The sequence below is a fragment of the Grammomys surdaster genome, unplaced genomic scaffold, assembly GCF_004785775.1.
Source record: "Grammomys surdaster isolate TR1022 unplaced genomic scaffold, NIH_TR_1.0 1087, whole genome shotgun sequence".
Lineage (NCBI taxonomy): Eukaryota > Metazoa > Chordata > Mammalia > Rodentia > Muridae > Grammomys > Grammomys surdaster.
Window position 1 is genome coordinate 2,790,849 of NW_021605506.1, and position 10,626 is coordinate 2,801,474.

Genomic DNA, 10,626 nt, shown 5'->3' on the forward strand with positions numbered 1-10,626 from the left:
AATACAAAAAGTGACAATTGAGTGAAATGGAAAATTATCACCATGAGTTCTAGTATTATTATAAAAAATATGGAGAGCAAAAGAAGGTGGTTATGCTACATGGTTCTCTAAAAATGTCACAAAGGATGTGTGCTAGAAAACAAAACAAGACATTTTTAAAACTTTAATATTTCTGTAATAGGACTGAAAAAAACAGTAGAACATTCTCAAGTGATGAAATTTTCTAGAACTTACTAGCAGTGCAATGTATGTACTTATTTTTTGTTTGTTTGTTTGTTTCCAAACTTATGAGAATATGTGTAATTGATAATGCAAATTGTATCTCAAACATGTAGGGTGAGATACAAAGGTCTGATTTTACCTTTAGCTCTCAATGTCTAGGAACAAGGAAGCTGTTACCCTAAGCTAGCAAGTATCTCAGGAGCACAACTTGACAAAGCCTATTATGGTTTGTTTGACTAAAAATTGCTCCCAAAGTCCCAGAGTAGAACTATCAGTAGGTATAGCCTTGTTTGTGTGTAGGTCTGATCTTCCTGAGGAAGAGTGTTACAGGGGATGGGCACTGGCATTTCAGAAACCCAAAAAAGGCTCAGTATTTCTCTCTCTTACTGCTGCTTGCTGATTCAGAGGTAGAACTGTCAGCTACTTATTCAGCATCTTGTCTTACTGTGTGCTGCCATAGTTACCACAAGTAGGATAATGAACTAAACCTCTGAACCATATGTCAGCTCTAATTAAATTCTTTCCTTTATAAAAGTAGCCATGATCATGGTGTCATCACACCAATAAAAACTCAAAGACATCTATGAAAGGCATATACCTATTCATCTCAAAGAAAAGCATCTCAACTATTCACAGTTACAACCTCATGACAAAAGTAATGTGAGTACAGTTGTGGTTCTTTTCTTTATAATGTTTTCTCAGCATAGAATATTTTATTAGTTAAAAGTGAAAGTGAAAATGTATGTTTATGTAGTAATGTTCATGAAAACCTTTTGAAATAGTATGTGTTCTAGGGTGATCTACAATGTACTGGATAACACGTCATAACATTGCGATTCAGACTTTTGGCCTATATATTGCAATGTTATAGAACTTTCACCAAGAGGCTTGACTTCTGAAGACTCCTACTTTTTCATCTGTGCATTACTGACACAAAAGACATCTGCTTCTTGGGATGTTATGTGTACTGCACATGTGTCTTTCCAACTCATTATCTGACAGGATGTATTCTGACAGGAAGTTCCCAGGAAGAGCAGAGGATTTATTTGACCACTTCCTTAAACAAATTCTACTTCTTAGATTCACAATGCAACTTCAAAACTGCCATGGTTGGGGGGCCTAGAGATGCCTCAATCTTTATGAGAACTGGCTTCTCTTGCAGAGGAACAAGAATTGATTCTCAGAAATCATATGATGCTTCTGACTATCTGTCATTTCAGGTCCAAGTTACCTTAAAGATTCTTATTGCCTCCTCAAGAGGTGTGCACAGATATACATAATGGCAAAACACTCATATGCATAATATTAAGCTATAATTAAAAAATTAACCTACCTATTATAACTATTGCATTCACATAAAATAATAGTGTTTATGTGGTATCTTACAATGAAAAACACACAGCACAGAAATATACACATGTAATAGGCATAAGTTTCTGTAACTATGTGCTTACAAATAGTTGTCAGGGTTATGGAGATGATACAGGGTAAAGTATTTGGTGAACAGCATTGGAGATCTGTGTTTGGAATGCCAGAAACATCAAAACAAACAAACATGGCAACATATGCATGAAACTCAGTGTTGGGAATGAAGTGAAGAGTAGAGATTTATGGGGACTCATGGACTCTACAATTTAGCTGAAATGCAGAGTGATAGGTTCAGTGACATACCCCCTGTCAGTCTCTGGTAATAATGTATAGCTCAATAGAGCATGACACCCAACTTCAACATCTGGCCTACATATGTGCACATAATGATACACACATGATCACACACAAATTATGGGAATTTCTAGAAACTTACAATTCAAATAGTACATCTAATAATAAAATAATAAAATTTTAATTTGTTCATCATAGATTAAAAAATGCTTTTAATTCACACACAAACAGATACACACACATACATACACACACACAAAGTGAAGGCAATGAATATTTTGCTACCCTTTTCCTATCAGTAATAACAATTTAACTAAATATTTTTTAAATTTTTTACTGGCTATATTATTTATTTATAATACAGATGTCATCCCCTTTCCACACTTCCCCTCCTAGATCCCCCTACACCACCCCCTCCTCATTTACATTAAGCAAATCTTATTAGGCAATTGTACACAAACAATGGAACAATCAGAACATCTAAGCCTAGATTTCTTGTCCTGCAAAAAGATGACAACCATATAAGATTAAAAGCTCCCATACCTTTGCCCTATCTGCTTTCTCATTGTACATGTAAACTAGATCTGTGGGAGATTTCAAAATTTTAACTGAGCCCTGGCCTTTGCCTGTCATGTAAACACTGAATGAGCTCACTGGATTCTGGGGAAGATGATGGAAAACTGAACCCTCAAAGAGGCTGATGACTATTCCTGAACAAATGAGCTAGTCCAAATTAAAGAAGTGTTTGATATGAAGCTTTAAAACTTTAAAATAGTAAATACTAGTTTCAAATGCTCCATATTCCGATAGCATTGTAACCTTAGAATACAGGAGGGTTTTTGTTTTTTGTTTTTTGTTTTTGTTTTTTGTTTTTGTTTTTGTTTTTTTGAGGAAGGGTGAGCCATCTCTCCAAGCATAAAATTATCATATTACTACTTCATAAATCTCATTTTGCTAGTATTATGAACTATATTATAAATATCTGATATGCAACTTCAGTGAAAGGGTTATTTGATCCCAGAGAGGTTAGAACTCACAAGCTGAGAACCACTGCACTAACACATAAGCTTCAGGTTTCTTCTTCCATGGTATCGCTTGGTATTAAAAATTGTACCATGTCACTCATGTGTAAAATTTTCAAAACTTGTCATACTCGCCTTTGACATGATAAAAAATCAATTTGAATATAGCATTCATTTGGATATGGACAAGGGATATTGTATGTAGAAATGTCCTCAGAGTGATTAACTTTACAGATTAATTATAGAAACAATTATTGTTTAATCAAAGTTCTCTCTGCAAGCAATATGATGTGAAAAAATGTATAGAATTGAACCATCAAAGGAACTAATTATATCAACTATTAACGTATTTTAGCATAAAAAGAGCTGGTCTAAAACAAAACAGAAAAACATGGAGCATGGATAAATAGCAAGGATGAGCTATAAAATTGTACTGTATGTACTGAATCATTTTATTGTCATTCAAGCTCACTTTATTCACTGTTTTACAGTTACTGACCAAACAGCTTTCAACGAATGGAATAACAACTTTTGAATCTATTAAAATGTTGTGTTTATTCTTTCACTTCATAATTCTTTTAGTGACCTCTAATTTGTAGTATGGTTGTTTTCTAGTCATATTTATATTGATATATTTTATTTTTATTTTAATTATATGTTATATATGTGTGGAAGAGCTGAAACATTTGTGTGTGTATGATGGTGCCAGATAAGGATAGAAGAAAGTATCACATTCCCTGGAATTTAAGTTATAGACAATTGGAGCTGCTTAAAGTGGGTATTGAAAGCCAAGATTAGGGCCTCTGGGTGAGCAGCCATTCCATCTTTCCAGTGTATTGATATCTATGCTATTTATTCCTGCTCCATTTTATTTTATTTTATTTTATCTTATTTTATTTTAGATCTATTCTTTCTGTGCTAATATACAATAGTAGTTGGTATAATTACTTCCTTAGGTATTGTTATCCATGATATTCATGCCATCTATAGATAACTATTGAAAGCAGTGTCGTAGATGATAACAGAATGCCCATCTGATAACTGGTTTTTTGTCTTTAGTACAATACATTGAGATGACAATATCACACTCTCTTGTAACATTTTACATGGGGCTTTTCTTTATTTAATTGGCTAAGATGTCCAAATCCATAGTGATTATTGATTCAAACTGCTTTGGATTCAATTAGTTTATAAGAACTAGTTTTCTGCTGCTTGTTCAGCCCACTGGAGCAACCTTTGGTTTCCTGAGCAGTATGCAGTCTCCAGTGGACTGCCATTATCAACCCACTTCTCTTCTAACTTTTCATAAGATGTGAAGATCATGAATTGTATAGGTTAAATTCTATTTCTTGTCCCATCTTCCTGTCTACTGAGATTTCTAGGACAACTCCAGCTGCACTGAGCAGTCTGCTATCCCAGGTAGACTTCTATTCACCTGGCACCACTCCATACACCTTCACCAGACCTCCAGATCCTAAACCATATGGACTTGCTGATCCAGAACTTAAGGATATCCTGTGACAACAGAATCATCAAGGTTAACCCTCCTCTGAATACCTACTACAACAGAAACTTTCAAGGCTGAAGACCCTTGAAAGAAACTGTCAAAGCTATACTACCCAAATACAGTAGGTCTCAGATTTATTAACATAACTGAAGCACAAGAAAAAGAAATGTCCAATCTTAAAACATGGCAGATGCTTTTAAAGAGGAATTGACTGAGCCCCTTAAATAAATACAGGAAAACAAAATCAAACAAGTGAAGACAATAAAAAAATTGTTAAAAACCTGAAAATGTAAATAGAAACAATAAAGAAAACACAAACTGAGGGAATACATATGGAAAACCTAAGTTAGAGAACAGGAACAACAGATTTATGTATCTCTTACAAAAATACAAGAGATGGAAGGGAGAATCTCAGGCATAGAAGACATAAAAGAAGAAATTGATACATCAGTAAAAGAAGATGTTAAATCTAAAAATTTCCTGACACAAAACATCCAAGAAATCTGTGATACAATGAAAAGGCCTTAGCTAAGAATAATAAGAATAGAAGAAGGTGAAGAATCACAGCTCTAACGACAATAAGTAATATTTTCATTTAATCATATAAGAAAATTTTTTCAGCCTAAAGTAAAGATATGTCTATGAATACAGAAGAAGCTTATAGAAAACCAATTAGATTGGTCCAGAAAATAAAATCCCCTTGCCACATAATAATCAGAACACAAAATTTACAGAACAAAGAAAAGGGACACGGGAAAATTTCCAGGTAATATACAAAGGCAGAACTATCAGAATTATATAAATTTCTCATCAGAGACTCTAAAACTAGAAGAGCCTGAGGAGATATCTTGTAACCTCCGAAAATACCACAGATGCAAACTTAGACTACTATGTATATCAAAACTCTTAATCACCATAGATGGAGAAAACAATATATTTCAAAACAAACTCAAATTTAAATATCTATCTACAAATCTAGCCGTACAGAAAATACTAGATTGAAGTTGACTATCCAATGACAATAACTACATCCATAAAAAAAGAGGAAATAAGTAACTGCATACCAGCAAAAACAAGAGAAACAAACAAAAACATGTAAATATACCAAACACACACATACAAACACACATACACACACACACATATACACACACAAACACCACTAACATCAATATAACAAGGATCAATAATCTATGGTCATTAATGTATGTCATCATTAATGGAATCAATTTCCAAATAAAAACACAGAGACAACAGAATGGACCTGAAAACAGGATTCATTATTCTGCTGCATACAAGAAATACACCTCAGCAATGAACATAAATATTACCTCAGAATAAAGGGATAGAAAAAATATCTTCCAAGCAAACAGACCCAAGAAGTAAACTAGAATAGCAACTCTGATATCTAATAAAACAGACTTTCAACAAAAATTAATCAAAAGAGACATGGAAGGGTACTTCTTACTTATCAAAAAAAAATCTACCAACATTTTTTAGTGGATTTAGCCTAATTCTGCTTACATTATGTTAATTTAGGCTCCCAAAATTGTTTGCTCAAGAACACACATGCCCACACGTAAGACATTGAGAGACCCTTACCTCCAATTGGTTCTGATTGGTAAATAATGTTGCTAGCGGCTAATGGCTGGGCAGAGCAGATAGAGACACGGCCTTTAAGATTTCTGGTGGTGAAACCAAGTAAGGAGTAGGAGAAAGGATATTCACCTTGCTAGGTGAAGTACAGGAAAGATGCCTTGTCTAAGAAGGTGTGCATTGGAGAGCACAGCAGTCTTGTAGAAGCAAGAGAATAGCAGCCACAAGAGGGCTGTCCAATTGGATCCAGTGCAGCAAAGATGGATTACAGGATTTAGTAAGTAAAACTCAAAAATAGTGGTGGGAGAAGAATTAGATAGATGGTGATTAGAAAGTGGCCTAGCCACTGAGTTGTTTAAAGCTTATCAAAACACAATGGCTTTATGTGTGTGTTTCTTTTATTTGGGAAACCAGACCATTGGGATTGTTAGTGAGGAATGTGCTGCTGCGAACTGGGTTAATTTATGTATTTTAATTGGGTACTATTACAACATGATACCTCAGTTCAGAACATATATGCCCCAAATGTAGGGACACCCACATTTGAAAAACACTTCTAAAGTTTAAATCCCACATAAAACTTGCCACATTCATAGCAGGAGACTTCATCTCACTCTCATCGATTGTCAGGTCATCCAGATAAAAACTAAACAGAGAAATAACATGAGCAGAAAATATTAATCAAATGGACATAAAAGATATCTATAGAATATTTCACACAAATACAAAAGAATATACCTATTTCTCAGGCCCTCCAAGATCTTTCTCCAAAATTGACAATATAGTCAGTCACAAAAGCTAACCTGAACAGATATAAGAAAATGTAAATAGTGCCTTATCATATGAGACCATCATGGAATAAAGCTGGAGCTTGACAACAGAAACACCAGAAAACCTATATACTCATGGAAATTGAAAAATTCTGCTGCGCAGTAGTGGCGCACGCCTTTAATCCCAGCACTTGGGAGGCAGAGGCAGGCAGATTTCTGAGTTCGAGGCCAGCCTGGTCTACATAGTGAGTTCCATGACATCCAGGACTACACAGAGAAACTCTGTCTCGAAAAAACAACAACAAAAACAAAAAAAAAAAAAACAAAAAAAAAAAGAAAAAGAAAAGAAAGACAAATTCTCTGCCCATTGATCCAGGTAAGAGAAGAAATAAAGTAAGAAAGTAAAGACTTTCTAGAATTCAATTAAAATGAAGGCACCACTTACCCAAATTTATAGGACACACTGAAAGTAGTGCTAAAAGGAATGCTCATAGCACTAACTGCCTCCATAAAGAAATTAGGAATTTCTCATACCAGCAATTTAAATGTACACCTGACAACTGTAGATAAATAAATAACAAACAATAAATAAAAATTTAAAATAGGAGAGGAGGAGGAGGAGCAGGAGGAAGAAGAGGAAGAAGAAGAAGAGGAAGGAGGAGGAAGAGGAGGAGAAGGAGAAGAAGAAGAAGAAATAATTACAAGAAAGAGGATAAGGCAGGAAGTAATCAAAGTCAGGACTGAAATCAGTCAATTATTATCAAAGAAAACTGTACAAAGAATAAGTGCAACCAAGAGATGGTTATTTGAGAAAAAGAACAAGAGAGACAAACTTTTAGACAAAGTAATAAAGAGACACAGAAATACTAGCCAAATATCTAAAATCAGTAATGTAAAGGGGGGACATAACAACTGACACTGAGAAAATTCAAAGAATCATTAGTTCTTACTTCAAAAGTGAGTACTCCACAAAATTGGAAAATCTTAACAAAACGAATGATTTTCTAGACAGATACCATTTAGCAAAGTAAAATCAAGGTCGGGCAAACTATTTCAACAGCCCTATAACCCCTATGGAAATAGAAACTATCATTAAAACTTTCCAAAATCAAAATAAAAAAATAACAGTCCAGGCCCAGATGGTTTTAGTGCAGAATTCTACCAGATTTTCAAAGAAAAGCAAATATCTATATTCCTCAAAATATTCCACAAAACATAAACAAAAGAAACACTGACAAACTGTGAATCCACAGTCACCCTGATATATCAACTCTGAAGAAGAACTTCAGACTTATTTCTCTTATAAACATTGATGCAAAAATACTCAATAAAGTTCTCACAAATGGAATCAAGGAATACGTCAAAACATCATCCATTAGGATCAAGTAGGCTTCATCTTAGGGATGCAGGGATGGTTCAGTATATGAAACCCCATCAGTGAAGTCCACCATATGAACAAACTGAAAGAAAAAAAATCACATGATTATCTAAGTAGATGCTGGAAAAACCTTAGACAAAATCAAACACCCCTTCATGTTAAAAGTATTGGAGAAATGATGGATACAAGGCACATACCTATACATAATCAAACAATATACAACAATGCCAAAAACTGAGCTGAATAGAGAGAAACTTAAAGCAATTCCACTACAATAACCCTGAACAAATAACTTTTGGAAGTATCACCATCCATGACTTCAAACAGTACTACAGAGCAATAGTATCAAAACTGCATGGTATTAGTATAGGAACAAATATGTTCCTCAACAGAATCAAATTAAAAATCTTGAAACATCGCTTCTCAGCCTATTGGCTAAGATCAAGTGTAAAAATCTTGAAACACACCCACAAACCAATGGACATTTGATTTTTAATGAAGAAGGCAAAGCAATACAAATGAAAAATAACATTTTCAAAAATAGTGCTGGTCTAACTAGATGTCTACATGTAAAAGAATGAAAATATATCCATATTTATTACCTAGATAAAAACTGAAGTCCAGTTGGATAAGAGATATCCTGATATCTAATTAAAGAGGTAATGGGGCATAGCTTTAACTTATTGATATAGAAGACAACTTCCTGAATAGAACACCAATAGACCGGTCTATAATATTAACAATTAATAAATGAGACCCAGTGAAACTGCAAAGCTTCCATGAAACAAAAGACATTGAATAGGACAAAATGTCAACCTACAGACTGAAAAACAGTATTCATCAACCTTATATCTGACAGATGGGTGATATCCAAAAATTCCAATAAACTCAAGAATTTAGACACTAACATACTAAATACCGAATTAAAAATGTGTTACAACACTAAAAATTGAAATACCTAGAGTGGAATCATGAATAAATTCAATATTCACAAGGGCAATAAACACAAGGAAATGGTCAAAGTCTTTAGTCACAAGGGAAAATGCAAATCCAAAGGAGTCTGCAATTCAATCTTACATTCTTCAGAATGGCTAAGATCAAAAACTCAAGAAATAGCACATGCTGACAAGCATGTTTATCATGGGGAACACTAAGCCATTGATGATAGGGGTCTAAACATGTAAACTACTTTGGAAATCAATGTGGTGATTTCTCAGAAACCTGGAATAGTTTTACCTTCAGAGTCAAATATACCACTTCTGGGAATATACCCAAAAGATGTCCACTCAACTATGTTCATAGGAGATTTATTTGTAATACACCCAAACTGAAAACAACTCAGATGTCCCTCAGCTGAAGATCAGATGAAGACAATGTGATACATGTACACAATAGAATATCATTCAAGTAATAATAATAAAAACATCATGACTTTTGTAGGCAAAAGGATGAAACTTGAAAATATCATCTTGAGTCCAGTAACTGAGACCCAAAAGGACATACTTGTTATTTATTCACCCTTAAAAGTATACTAGACATAAAATATAGAATATCCACCCTACATTTCACAAACCAAAAGAAGCTAAACAAGAAGGAAGTCTTCAGCAACGATGTTTGAATTTCATCTAAAAGGAGAAATAAATTCATCAGAGGCAAACGGAGGGAGAGAGCAGGATGAGAAAGACAATGGGGAGTGAAATTGTGAGGTTTCAGGATCAGGTATAAGGAGGGACAGAAGAGAGCCAGATATCCATGAGAATGAGTGGAATTCTGCAACTGATAAAGGTGGGAAGCTGTGGGACATCTCAAGGAAAGGCCAGAAACATGGGTTAGGGGAAGTTTCAACATTTATAGTTTAGCAAGACAAGAACTCCAGCAGCTCTGTGAATCACAGCCATAGAAAGAGCAGAAAATACTGAATGTATGGTCTTTTGTTTGCATGCTTTCTGCTTGACACTATCTAGCTGACTTCTGTCCCATATAGCTCAAGAATTCTTACCTAGTGTTTGATGCTACCCACAGTGTTTTGATCCATCCCACATCAGTCAACAACCAAAATATGTTCCCACAGGCAAACTTTGTCCAGGTGATTTCTCGGTTGAGACTGATTTCAAAAGATTCTGGACTGTGTCCAAACAGTGAAAATTAGCAGACTTGCATACATGCCACTTCAATGACATTTTCGGATCTAAGATTTCTACTTCTCAGCTGACTGTAGTTTGTGCTAAGTTAGTAAAAAGCTGTCCATCACATGCATAACATCATTTATCCCAAAATGCTTGTATAGAAATATATATAAAATTATTTAGAGACCTGACCAATGACATATTTTAGAAATTCAGATATGCATAGAACAAGTTATTGACAAGTAATAATGAAAGTACATATTTTCCTTTGTCTGTTATTTTTACTTATTTTTAAAAAGGAAGCATTTAGATGAAAAACAAGAACAATGATGTGATTGTTTTA